This window comes from Euprymna scolopes, chromosome 46, assembly GCF_053919585.1.
Source record: "Euprymna scolopes isolate OS-2025 chromosome 46, ASM5391958v1, whole genome shotgun sequence".
NCBI lineage: Eukaryota > Metazoa > Mollusca > Cephalopoda > Sepiida > Sepiolidae > Euprymna > Euprymna scolopes.
In genome coordinates, this window is record NC_136527.1 from 59,769,219 (window position 1) to 59,784,161 (window position 14,943).

The following is a 14,943-nucleotide window of genomic DNA, read 5'->3' on the forward strand; positions in this document are numbered from 1 at the left end:
AAATGTTATGTGAAACAAAAAGCATTACTTAGTTATTTCATTTCAAACGTTTATATTAATTTTGTTACAAGAATTAAGTATTAGTTCTATTAAGTTTATATATATTTTATATGTATGCATATATATTTATTAAGTATGTGCAAAATGTTTATACATTTTGCACGTACCTAATATATTCAGAATTTACCAAATAATGACCACAGAATATAATGAATTCATTATTTTTATTTCATTCCTAGTTGAAATGTATTAAGTTTTAAACCAAAAATTACCTAGTTAAAGTTGTCAGTAGTAAAAAATGCATGTATTAATTTTTGTTTTTTAATGAAAATAAACCTTCGTATCCCATATAACTTTGGCAGGCTTAATAGCCCAATTTTCTAGTTGGAGGAATTTTGTAGTCATCGTGGATAGTGTATGATTTCTTTCTTTCTGATATATCTTCCCATATTCTGGGATATTCAGGGTTTGTCTTCCATATGTGTTTTCATATGACTCAACAAATGTGACTGCTGTACAAAAGAAGAACCACATACTTCACAAGAATGTGGTTTCTCTCCAAGATGTTTTTTCAAATGACTCAACAAACTTGACTTCCATGCAAAAGAAGAACCACATACTTCACAAGAATATGGTTTTTCTCCCGTATGTGTTTTCATATGACTCAACAAATGTGACTTCCATGCAAAAGAAGAACCACATACGTCACAAGAATGTGGTTTCTCTCCCGTATGCGTTTTTATATGACACAACAAACTTGACTTCCATGCAAAAGAAGAACCACATACTTCACAAGAATGTGGTTTGTCTCCAGTATGTGTTTTCATATGACTGAACAAACTCGACTTCCAGGCAAAAGAAGAACCACATACTTCACAAGAATGTGGTTTGTCTCCAGTATGTTTTGTTATATGAGACAACAAACTTGACTTCCATGCAAAAGAAGAACCACATACTTCACATGAATATGGTTTGTCTCCCGTGTGTTTTTTCATATGACTCAATAAACTTGATTTCCGTGCAAAAGAAGATCCACATACTTCACAAGAATGGGGTTTCTCTCCCGTATGTGTTTTCATATGATGACACAAATTATACTTTTTTGCAAAAGAAGAACCACATATTTCACAAGAATGTGGTTTTTCTCCTGTGTGTGTTTTCATATGACTCGACAAATTAGACTTCCGTGCAAAAGAAGAGCCACATACTTCACAAGAATGTTGTTTTTCTCCTGTATGTGTTTTCATATGACTCCACAACGTAGACTTCTGTGTAAAAGAAGAGCCACATACTTCACAGGAATGTGGTTTCTTTCCTGTATGTCTGTTCATATGACTCAACAAAATTAACTTCCACGCAAAAGAAGAACCACATACTTCACAAGAATATGGTTTCTCTCCCGTATGTGTTTTCATATGATTCACCAAAGTTGACTTCTCTATAAAAGAAAAACCACATACTGCACATGAATATGGTTTGTCTCCAGTATGTGTTTTTATATGACGCAACAAATATGACTTCCGTGCAAAAGAAGAACCACACACTTCACAAGAATGTGGTTTTTCTCCCGTATGTGTTTTAATATGATTCAATAAAGTTGACTTGTGTGCAAAAGAAGAACCACATACTTCACAAGGATGTGGTTTGTATCCTGTATGTGTTTTCATATGACTACACAAATGTGATTTCTGTGCAAAAGAAGAACCACATAGTTCACAAGAATATGGTTTGTCCCCTGTATGTATTTTAATATGACGCAATAAATTTGACTTTTGTGCAAAAGAAGAACCACACACTTCACATGAATGTGGTTTGTCTGCCATGATTCCACAAAAATTACATACAATGGAGTGTATGATGACAGGCACACTAATAAATATCAACTTTGGGAAATTTCTATGAAGAAATTCCTAATCTTTTTTAAACTTTTAACTCATCAATGACGAAAAGTTCTGCTTCTCCATTAATGGAATTCTTTTCATTGTTGAAAATTCTGAAAATATAAAATAAATTTTAAATATACATTTCGTCTGGTAAAATTGAATTTATTATGTTGATTTTTATTTTACAAATTTTGTTGATTAAATTCCAAATAAAATGAGTCAACAATAGTCTTTAACAAAAAAACAATATAAATTTACAATTAAAAAAAATAATGTATTTCTATTTTCAAATATTTATTTAAAAATTTTACGTTTCTTCATCTTAAAGAATTTACAATTAAAAAAAATAATGTATTTCTATTTTCAAATATTTATTTAAAAATTTTACGTTTCTTTAAAGATAAGGATTATCATATTATTTGGATTCTTCAGAATATTGTTCTCATCTTTTCACAATGTTTCTATGTTACCTCCAATCTTATTCAGGTGTATTTCGCTAAACTTGGGAACCTTTCTCTTGAATTCAGAAATTAGTAAAAATTCTGTTTCGATTAGAATTGTGGTAAAGAATTATAGAACTCTGGTGAATAAGCAGACGTGTCACTAATAGTGTTTTAATCAGATCGAGACCTGAACTATGTAATAAAAAAGTTTAAGAAAAGCTAATTGTAGGACTTGCTCAATTAAGAGTAATGGATATGAAGAGTCTATTCACCATGACTTCTGTGTTGTAGAGAATCTCAACACAAGCCGCCACTAGCTTAAGAAAAAGAGGTTATGATATCCTTCAATTTAGGAATGATAAGAATATTTAACGAGTATATAGCTCTGGAAGATTATGCTCATATTTCATCAATTGTTCCGTTAGCACAGAAAATTATGTTAAAACACCAACATCTGCATACATGCATGGCTTGTGTTGGTTTTAGAAATATTCAAATATTAGAATATGAAATAGAGCAAATAAGCAGTTGATTCATTAGAAATCCAAACAGAGAATCAGTAGCTAATGCAGTGGTAAAGGTTGAAGGGTATCGTAAGTTTCTGTTTCTTATAATGAACAACACCAACCAAACAGTCACCTTGAGAAGAGGCTGCCAATTAGCTAAGTGAAATGTGATAACATTACCAAGATTATCATGATTGATGAACAAATGAATGAGATACCTGAAGAATTAAAGTTGGAAGTTGATTTGTTACTGAAGCAGAATAAAGATTTCATTTGTTATGGAGGATAAGGTCTTGGGCAGAACCAATATTGTGTATTGATAGTGGAATGCGTGAGGCCATACTGAGATGCCCGTATCAAACGAAGAAAGTTAGTAGACTTGGCAACAGCGGAAATGATGCAAGTGTAATTTTTAGGGCTTTAAAGTCATGAAAAAGTATGCATTACTGGTCATTGATGATATATTAGCCTCACTTGGGTCAGCAAATACTTCTACAAATTAGATCACTAGTCAGAGTACTGGCAGATTACATTAAGGACGATAAAGAGAAAACTGTGTTCATCTGCCACTGAAGTTTGTTTCACTTTTATGTGATACCATTCAGACTCGCGAATGCCCCTGGGGTCTTCTAAAAATTAATGTCCATAGTTCAAATATTACATCATAAATTGCAAAACTTCATAATTATCAGAGACGACATTGAAAACAATCCATGTGACAAAGGTGTTGACGTTTTGTTCAATCAGCATTCAAATTAAGAAAGCGAATTTCAAAAATATTTTTCTGATAGATTTTGCTGGAGCCGGTCTATCACCTATAAAAAGGCACTGCCCTTGATAAGTGGTGATGCTATGTAATAAAAACAAAACAAAAAAAAACAACCAGTCAAATCACAGTTCCCCTGTAGTTCAGACACATTTTAACCACTTGCTCCATCTTGTGATGTTAAACCATTAATATGATTTTTGTGCACTTTGCATTGGAGCTTATAAATCTCGTTGGATTAATTACCAAAGACAGATAAATTTGTGTTGCATCAGATATATTCATAGAACTTTTTCATTTCGTAAAGAAAAAGAAACATTTTCCTGCAAAAATGACATTCTGCCTCAGTCAGTGAAAGATTTCTCTATCTTGCTTTTCATTACACATTTTAATTCAAATCCTATCAGACTATTTTCAAAATATATAAAGTCCTAGAGCCTATACATACAGTTACAACCATTTCTTTCGAGAACATTTTTACTTTGGACGATTTATTCATTTATTACTTTCTAAAAAATTAAATAGCCCATATTTCTCCTGCCCTTCGCATCACCAACATTTTTACTTTGGACGATTTATTCATTTATCACTTTCTAAAAAATTAAATAACCCATATTTCTCCTGCCCTTCGCATCACCAACATTTTTACTTTGGACGATTTATTCATTTATCCCTTTCTAAAAAATTAAATAACCCATATTTCTCCTGCCCTTCACATCACCAACATTTTTACTTTGGACGATTTATTCATTTATTACTTTCTAAAAAAATAAATAACCCATATTTCTCCTGCTCTTCATATCACCAACATTTTTACTTTGGACGATTTATTCATTAATTACTTTCTAAAAAATTAAATAACCCATATTTCTCCTGCCCTTCGCATCACCAACATTTTTACTTTGGACGATTTATTCACTTATTACTTTCTAAAAAATTAAATAACCCATATTTCTCCTGCCCTTCGCATCACCAACATTTTTACTTTGGACGATTTATTCATTTATTACTTTCTAAAACATTAAATAACCCATATTTCTCCTGCCCTTCACATCACCAACATTTTTACTTTGGACGATTTATTCATTTATTACTTTCTAAAAAATTAAATAACCCATATTTCTCCTGCCCTTCACATCACCAACATTTTTACTTTGGACGATTTATTCATTTATTACTTTCTAAAAAATTAAATAACCCATATTTCTCCTGCCCTTCGCATCACCAACATTTTTACTTTGGACGATTTATTCATTTATTACTTTCTAAAAAATTAAATAACCCATATTTCTCCTGCCCTTCGCATCACCAACATTTTTACTTTGGACGATTTATTCATTTATTACTTTCTAAAAAATTAAATAACCCATATTTCTCCTGCCCTTCGCATCACCAACATTTTTACTTTGGACGATTTATTCATTTATTACTTTCTAAAAAATTAAATAACCCATATTTCTCCTGCCCTTCGCATCACCAACATTTTTACTTTGGACGATTTATTCATTTATTACTTTCTAAAAAATTAAATAACCCATATTTCTCCTGCCCTTCGCATCACCAACATTTTTACTTTGGACGATTTATTCATTTATTACTTTCTAAAAAATTTAATAACCCATATTTCTCCTGCCCTTCACATCACCAACATTTTTACTTTGGACGATTTATTCAGTTATTACTTTCTAAAAAATTATAGAACCCATATTTCTCCTGTCCTTCACATCACCAACATTTTTACTTTGGACGATTTATTCATTTATTACTTTCTAAAAAATTAAATAACCCATATTTCTCCTGCCCTTCACATCACCAACATTTTTACTTTGGACGATTTATTCATTAATTACTTTCTAAAAAATTAAATAACCCATATTTCTCCTGCCCTTCACATCACCAACATTTTTACTTTGGACGATTTATTCATTTATTACTTTCTAAAAAATTAAATAACCCATATTTCTCCTGCCCTTCACATCACCAACATTTTTACTTTGGACGATTTATTCATTTATTACTTTCTAAAAAATTAAATAACCCATATTTCTCCTGCCCTTCATATCACCAACATTTTTACTTTGGACGATTTATTCATTTATTACTTTCTAAAAAATTAAATAACCCATATTTCTCCTGCCCTTCACATCACCAACATTTTTACTTTGGACGATTTATTCATTTATTACTTTCTAAAAAATTAAATAACCCATATTTCTCCTGCCCTTCACATCACCAACATTTTACTTTGGACGATTTATTCATTTATTACTTTCTAAAAAATTAAATAACCCATATTTCTCCTGCCCTTCACATCACCAACATTTTTACTTTGGACGATTTATTCATTTATTACTTTCTAAAAAATTAAATAACCCATATTTCTCCTGCCCTTCATATCACCAACATTTTTACTTTGGACGATTTATTCATTTATTACTTTCTAAAAAATTAAAGAACCCATATTTCTCCTGCCCTTCACATCACCAACATTTTTACTTTGGACAATTTATTCATTTATTACTTTCTAAAAAATTAAAGAACCCATATTTCTCCTGCCCTTCACATCACCAACATTTTTACTTTGGACAATTTATTCATTTATTACTTTCTAAAAAATTAAAGAACCCATATTTCTCCTGCCCTTCATATCACCAACATTTTTACTTTGGACGATTTATTCATTTATTACTTTCTAAAAAATTAAAGAACCCATATTTCTCCTGCCCTTCACATCACCAACATTTTTACTTTGGACAATTTATTCATTTATTACTTTCTAAAAAATTAAAGAACCCATATTTCTCCTGCCCTTCACATCACCAACATTTTTACTTTGGACAATTTATTCATTTATTACTTTCTAAAAAATTAAAGAACCCATATTTCTCCTGCCCTTCACATCACCAACATTTTTACTTTGGACGATTTATTCACTTATTACTTTCTAAAAAATTAAATAACCCATATTTCTCCTTCACAATTTCTTGCCCTTCAGTTCGACACTGTTCTTCCAACTTCCAAACACAAGTCTTTTTTACTGACTTCCACATAAGTAATGCACCTTCTCTCTCCCAAACTTGAAAATGAATCCCCTCCCTAAAAAATGAACCCTCTTTTATCTCCAACCAGGAGCATCTCATCTGCATATTAGGTGCTAACATTGCAGGCAAATAAAGAGATAAGGAAGCCATTTTTGTTCCTCTTTTCTTCCTTCATTTCATTCCATGACTGATCCGTATAATTATGCACATGTGCTGGTTAGGTAAGTCACGCATTTTCCTACCCTCTCCCTGATTTCATGATCACAAACAGGGCAGCGGGCAGTCGTTTTTGTGGGGTACTTCTTCAAAGAATAGGGGCAGCACTTCCTCATCACCACCATTATTGCCACCAGTTTGTTCCATTATCCCCTCTCATGGTTCCATAGGTGGTGTTTCACAATTAAGGAAGGGGGCAGTATCCATCTTTGTTAGGTATTTCTTCGAAGAATCAAAGGCATCACTTCCTTGGTTCCATCTTCCTCAGTACGTTCCATCAGTCCCTCTCGTGGTGCTATAGGCAGTATTTTATAATCACAGAAGGTGAGCAGAATTCATCTCTCTCGGATACTTTGATGAGGAACTGGAGGCATTACTTCCTTGTTTCCATCTTTCTCATCACTATTGCCACCAATATGTCCCATCATTCCCTCATCTGGTTCTGTAGGTAGTGTTTCTATGCTCACCTGAAGGGGCAGTAGGCGATCAGGATCATCCCTGAACTGTATGTGATCCTCCTAATCGTCCTCAGAATCTGAAGAGGTATAACAGGGGCTGAGATCTTTTATGTGACGTCAATCAACATAATCTGAGGACTTTATTTTTCCTCTGCAAAATTTTGCAGTGCACCCAGCATTCGGGGGTTTTATCCAAACACGGTCTCCCACTTGATATGGTGTATTGACGACTCTAACCACTGATGGTGTGACGTCTATTCCTTTTACATGCTGTTTGTAATGGTAAATCCCATACGCTGATGCAGTTGCTGGTGTTGCATCGTCCTTGGCTGTCACATTATACCAGTACACAACTTCTGGAATAGAGCACTGTGACCTGGACACAATTTTTTTCATGGTGCGGTGACATCACTATACCATTACCTTCGGGAAAATATGCACATCGGTAATGCATTCTAATCCTCCATTCAGGCATGAATTTCTGAAATTCTTGACATCAAAATGTAGTGGCGTCATCAGTCAAGATTTCAAGCAGAGCACCATGTTCAAGAAAGACGGCTCTTAACTGTGGTATAATGCTAGATGCATCCTGTCATGTCAACAGGTGCCATATTGTGAAACATGTGGGGCCACAATCTGTCAAGGTCAAAAAATGCTTGCCCTCATAATACATTACAGCCATCCCTACCCGATACCAGTTGTCCTCCACCTCAAGCTTCCATTTTTGCCATTGGGATGGTGCCGGATCAATTTGCTAACACTCTTTGCATGAGCGTATGACTGCCTTGATTGATGCCCTTGTTTGTAGTTGCAGGACACACTCTTTGGACAAAATATGTGGTCCTCTGAATTCCGAGGTGTCCCCTCTGCTGATGTATGGATCTGGTCAGGTGCCTGTCTGTTGTGGAGGACCAGATCCCTCAGTTCATCAATCCACCTCTTTGGTACTTTAGTCAAGCTATCAGCCAAATTCTGCATCGAGGAAACTAAGGTAAGGTCCACCTGCAAGCTGTATTCGTCAACTAGATGCTTTATTATTGCCAGTCTCCTTTGTATTAACATCTCATTTGCAGCTCTAGTCTTAACTCGAGCCTTTTCAGTCAACCAGTGGTAAACACACAATGAGTCAGTGTGGAGATGCACAACCTTGGCCTGCCATTGCAATACAAGGTTAAAGCCTTTTAATGTGGCATCAACTTCTGCTAAATTTATATGCTAATGATCATTTTTCAGACAAAGCCAGCACGCATCTTCTACAACAGCACCTAATTGTTCCAACACGACACCTGTAGCCAGTGAACTTGCATCAACCTATGCATTCAGTTCGTTTCCTGATACTTGCCACTCACTCTGGGCAGAGTAATTATTAGTCAATGTTTCGGCCATTGCTGGAGAGAATCATCATCAACTATGTTGTCTCATCCTTTCGTTACTGCAGTTACTCGTCTTTTTAATACTCCTGTTTCCAATAAGAGCCATCCACAGACAGGTAGATGTCCTACTAATTTACCGCAAATAGAAAACACAATGTGCCTTGTCAATACGCTGGGTAACTCTGGAATCTGGCTCCCTTGATTCCATCACAAAGTATTGCCCTCCTCCCAGACCTGTAGGCCTAACATGGGCACCCCATCCTTTAGGCGCTTATGGTCTTTGCTTATTAATCCAAACAATTCCAGTTTTATTCAAACTGCATCTGCAGAGATTATATCCTTATTAACGTTGACGTCGTCAATGTAAGCTGAAGCAGCTCACCCTGCATAAAAATAGTTTTAATAATAGTTGTTATTATTAAGGGTGCTATGTTTACGCCAAAACCTAAACGTGTCAAACAATATCGTTTTCCCTTGATTATCACTGTTTGAAATGGCCATAATGACTCATGGACACGTATATGCAGGTAGGCTCTCTTCAAATCCAGCAGTGCTACATTACTCCCTTTCTGACGCCACTCTCTTAGTTTAGCTGTGCACACATCTGCGTTTCCGGTGAAAACATCAACATGTTGATTCAATTCCATTATGGGCCGAATTTTGTCTTCAGTAGGTTGTTCAACAGCCATGAGCAGAATTAATCCTTTGGGTAGTCCCAGACGTTCCTGTGGGTACGGTATTAACCTATTGTTATCAATCCACATCAGAAGTTCTTCTTCATATGCGGCCCTATTCTTGATAGAAACTGCATACTCTATAATGGTGTTGCACAGCCGATCTGGTGCCTGGCTCATGGCCCATTTCCACTTTGCAGTTCACGTCGTTTCGTTGTCATCAAACATAGGATAGAAGTCCTTTTCTTCAATAGACATGGCTGCACAGACTTCTTTCCCTTCTCCAAGCATTACACCTCCAGTCGCTGTGATTATGACGCCTCCTAGTGCTTGTATTGCATCAATTCCAATCAACATGTCATAGCCAAGGGGTTTTTCTTGCATCACTAGAACATCAACTTTGGCTGTGTCACCCTTCTCACTACAGATCGTGACTGTCCCTACACTACAACATATTCGGGATAAGCCATTGATGGTCATAACGCCAGTTGGTTGCTTCCACCACATCTGACAGTGATGTGCACTAACTATAGACCTGTAACACCCCATGTCTATGAGTGCTAAACACTGCACATCATCAATTTTAACGCCAGTGACCAACAATCCTGTGTTCATTGGTTGGCAGGGGGCAAGGGTGGCGATAGTACTTTGTTTCCCGAACAGTTGCGAGATATGTGCCCAAACTTATTGCAGTGATAGCATTGTACTGTTCTCTGCTGTGCTCATGGATATACAACGCTCCTATCACTCCGGCACTCCTTAGCAAAATGATTGGTCGCCCCACATTTGTAGCACACTGGGCTTGCGCACTTATTGCTACCTCAGAGAGAATCCACATTGCCTGCATGCGGTTTGAATGCTGCATGTCGAATACTAGCTGCTGCTGCAATTGGTTTCTGTTCCTTACAGATGTTTTGAGCCCAGGCTTAATATCTTGCCGTTGACCCCACCAAATAGTACAGATAACTTTTGTAGGTCAGCTAGGTACACGTCAACCATTTCCTTGGGGTGAAATTACCAGCTTGTGAACTGTTGCCATGCCACAAATGGATCTGTACCAAATGCTGTATACAGGGTCTGCTTGATTTCACCCCAGTCTGGTTCATCCCTGAGTTGCTGGTAGACTGCATAGGCCCCTCTGGTTAACCTCAAAAGGATGACTGTGGTTGATTCTTTTATTTTGCACAGATTTTCTCAGCCTTCTCAACCCATTCAATGACGGTCAAGTGATAGATCCGTTAAACTCGAGTATCAAGTGAAAGTAAAATCTGTCCATTTTTTTCTGTTTTTTTGAGTCACCGCACACCAAGGGCCGAAATAGCTTATAATTAAATAACCCACATGTTATTTCTTCTGCCCTTCACATCAACAATTTCTGTTGTCCAAACTTTTAACTTCCAAACTTCTGTATAAGTAACACCGCTTCTCTCAACTGCAATAGCACTTCTGCTGATCAAACTTACTTCTTCAAAATCCAACTTCAAAATGAACATCTTCTCTGAAAAATCAACCCTCTTTTATCTCTGACCAGGAGCATCTCATCTGCATATCAGGTGCTAACATTTCAAGCATATAAAGAGATGTGGCAGCCATTTTTCTTTCTTTTTTCTTCCTTCATTTTGTTCCATGATTGACTCGAATTATGCATACGTGTTAGTTAGGTAAGTCATGCGTTTTCTTACAGTGTTGCATCGATACACACATTAAAAAGACGACAACAATAAAAATATGGTTCATATAATTTTGTGTGTTGATGCTGATTTTGACACCTTTTTCTTGTTTGTTTATGTCAAGGATTTAGAAAAACGTAATCTCATTAATGTCATAACACTGACGACATCTGCCATTTTAAATGTTCACCGTCATAACAGTGATGATAACAGTGATGATACTATCTGTTGATCTGGTCTCCCGTTGTAACACCATTATTGTGAGGAAAAACAAAAACAAGTTTTCAACATATAAAAAATATTTGCACAATAAATAACACTCAATATGAGAACAGTAGTCTTAATAATCTAAATAATACAAAGAATCATTCCTCATCTAAAAAAAAACCCGGGACCATAATATTGTAATTTGTTTAAGAATCATGATTATTTTTTAATTTAGTCAAAGTTATTTGTAAGGTTTGTTGAATGTATTTTTGAGAAAACTTAAAAATACAACAAAGTTTCTTTAATTATCAGCATTCTTTAAACAAACGAACAGGAAATTTGCTAACTGCATTTCCAAATAAATTAACAGGAAAACTCTTTGGTATATACTTACGTGCGTAAACAGTTTCTAATACATTGATCCCTTATATTGAAACCATGCGACGAGAACACAAACATTTAATTAAAGAAATGAAAAAAACAACTGAATGTCAAAAAGGCTAAAAAAAAAGGCTTAATTCGCGAAATTTGACTGAAAAAGTCGATGTTTTCAAAATGGGGGATCGATTTACTAGAACGTTGTATTAGATATAGAGCACACCTAAAAATGGAAAATATTAATTTTTTTTAATATAAAAAAAATGATAAAATGAATATAATAAATACACGGGGAGGTATCGCTTCCATATCATTTTTTCTTTTACTTTAAACATATGAATCAGTGAAAAACATTTAAAATTTATCATTTTTTTCTGTCCCAGCATAGTATAAACACCCCAACCACCCAATGGCTTTCGAGGTTAGGGTGCTTATAATACACTGGGGTCCCATCATAAAAATTTACCTCTTTTTCCAAAAATGGTAAATATTGAATTATCTTTTTGTTGTTTTTGTTGATAATCCGGTAGATTAGTGACAAAATATGAAAAAAATGATAAAATTAAAAATACATGGGAGTATCACTTCCATCCGTGCGGCAAGCATTTTTCTTATAATTTTGAATCAGTGAAAAGCATTTAATCTTTTTTTTTTAGTAAATGACAAGTTGTTTTGGTCAATGTCTAGAATCTTTCAAAACTTCTGAAAAACTTTTACATTTGCAACTTTTATAATTTTTGGGGGGATGCTGAAAACAAATAAAAACTTTACAAGTCACACAGATAAATAGTTTTCATTATATAAAAAAAATTTATTTTTCAAAAAGTGGGGATAATTTTTCATTAGAAATGTCATGCAAAATGAGCACCCATTTAACGGCCACCTAGTGAGGGGCGTTATTTGTATTTTTGTTTTTGGATCTAAAAGTTTTTTAAGTTCTAATTTCATATTTCAATAAAGACACGAGGAAAACGTTAAAGAACAAAAATAAATAAAAATCTGTATGCAAATATGTGTCATTCCTTGTGTTATCAGTGGTGACCATTTCTGTACGTTAGGTACATGCGAAATGAATGCTGATACTTAAAATTTATGAACATTTTGACCTCTACCTTTACTTAAAAATTCCCTCCAAATCAGGAAATTAACCAATCTTAATGAAATTTTCAGTATTTATCAAATAATGATCACGGAATATAATGAACTAATTATTTTTATTTAAATCTTAGTGGAATCATGTATTATTTTATTTAAATATTAGTGGAATCATGTATTAGTTTGTTTAACCCAAAAATACCTTTAATAAATTTATGGTTTTCAGTACTAAAAAAAATGAATGAATTTATGTTTGCTTTTTTATGAAAATAATGCATAATAAATTATAACAGTAAAAAAAGTATTTAATTTTTACAGGGACATTATGAAAAAGGCTCCTAAAGTCTGTATTAATTAATTCGATATAGCTCTAAGTAAAATTAATTTCTCAGACTACCGATATTAACATTGAATTAACCATTGTTTATTTAATATTTTCACACACAAAAAAAATATAATTACAAAAAATATTTCTACTTAAAAAAAAAATACAGGTTTCGCATCATTTTTATATGTAAGAATATTTTCCTTACTTGCATGAATGTGAAACTTTTGGCGTAACATAATTTTTATATAATATTGGCCAATAATTTAAAAAATAATTTTTATATAATATTGGCCAATAATTTAAAAAATAATTTTTATATAATATTGGCCAATAATTTAAAAAATAATTTTTATATAATATTGGCCAATAATTTAAAAAATAATTTTTATATAATATTGGCCAATAATTTAAAAAATAATTTTTATATAATATTGGCCAATAATTTAAAAAATAATTTTAAAAAAATTAATTAATTTTTTAGCATATTGTGAAACTTTTAGCGTAACATAATTTTTATATAATATTGGCCAATAATTTAAAAAATAATGTTTATATAATATTGGCCAATAATTTAAAACATAATTTTTAAAAAATTAATTAATTTTTGAGCTTATTAAGCTATTTTTGGTACAAAGAAGGTGTTTTTTTTTAATTATTTAATTCAATATTTTAGGACTTAACTAATTATCTTTGAAATAGACCCAGAAAACTAATATTTATCTTTTAAGGGATTTTTACAATGAATTTATTTAACGTCCAAATTTAGCTGAATTGTTTAGCTCGCCGTGAAAACATTTTCATAACATTTTTTTTCACGTGTACAAATATTTTTTTGTTGTTCTTTTGAAAATTAACTTTAATCTCTAATTTTTCAAATACAATCAAAAAGTCGTCAAAAAAAAAAAATTATGATAAATCGGCTTTCAAAATAATCTTTATTCGTCATTTTTTTGCTTGTACCTACTGTACGTGCTTGAGCATACAAAATTGGCCACGACTGATAACAAAGAAACACATTGCTTAATATCCGGAAAACCACTTACTTGGAGCAATTAAAAAGCGATATTCGTTTTCAGCATACCCCAAAACATACAGAAGTCATCATGTTAAAGGTGATTGTTAAGATGGAAAGCAACAATTTATCAAATGGCTTTCAGGCAGCCCTTAAAATTTACAAAAGTGGCAAATTTTTTGCGCTGACCATTCAACAATGATGAAAAACTGAAAAGCAAAAGCGAAAAATAAAAAACACACATGGGGCGGGGGTACCGCTTCCATGGGTTTTTTATGCTTTAAACTTGTGAAACAGTGAAAAGATTTCAAATTTATAAAATTATTATTTTCTTTTGTAAACGATAAAGAAGTTGTTTTTACATCTAAGTCAATATTGAAAACAAAAAACAATCAACAGCGAAAATAAACAAACAATAAATCAACATTTTCATTAGGATTATTCGTTTAGTAAATGTAGTTATCTCCCTTACATTTTTAACGTATTCTGCAAATGCGCAAAAATCGATACTAATTCCATGTAGTAATACTTACGTTTTTGTTTTATAATCTGCTTTCGATTAACTTTATCTGCTTTTATAAAGGAAACGATATTTCAAATGTGATTGACTTTACAAACTCAACTTAACATTCAAGATGACGAACGGAAGAGCAAGTTCGCAGAAAACAAAATTGAAGAGGAAAAATAAAAAATAAATCATTTAAAAACAGAGCCGATCTATTTGGTGAATATCACGGATAAAATTAGTATTATTTTATTTAACATTTTAATATTTACATGAGAGAGAACAGATTACAAGTTTTATCTTTATTAGGTACGGGCAAAATGAATGCCGACGCTACGCTCTGCACTTCAATTTCTTGTTCTCTGTCAGTGGAAGAGAAATCCTTCAC

General features: G+C 33.2%; 1 long non-coding RNA gene across 1 annotated transcript; it reads right to left on the reverse strand.

Annotated features, from left to right (window-relative positions):
• Positions 1-210: 210 nt before the first annotated feature.
• LOC145270704 (uncharacterized) lies at positions 211-14,687 on the reverse strand. The gene is made up of 2 exons (XR_013865526.1): positions 14,584-14,687; positions 211-1,993 (listed from the first exon to the last, which is right to left on the reverse strand). It is a non-coding gene; the product is annotated as an uncharacterized LOC145270704 (long non-coding RNA).
• Between the last annotated feature and the right edge of the window lie 256 nt (positions 14,688-14,943).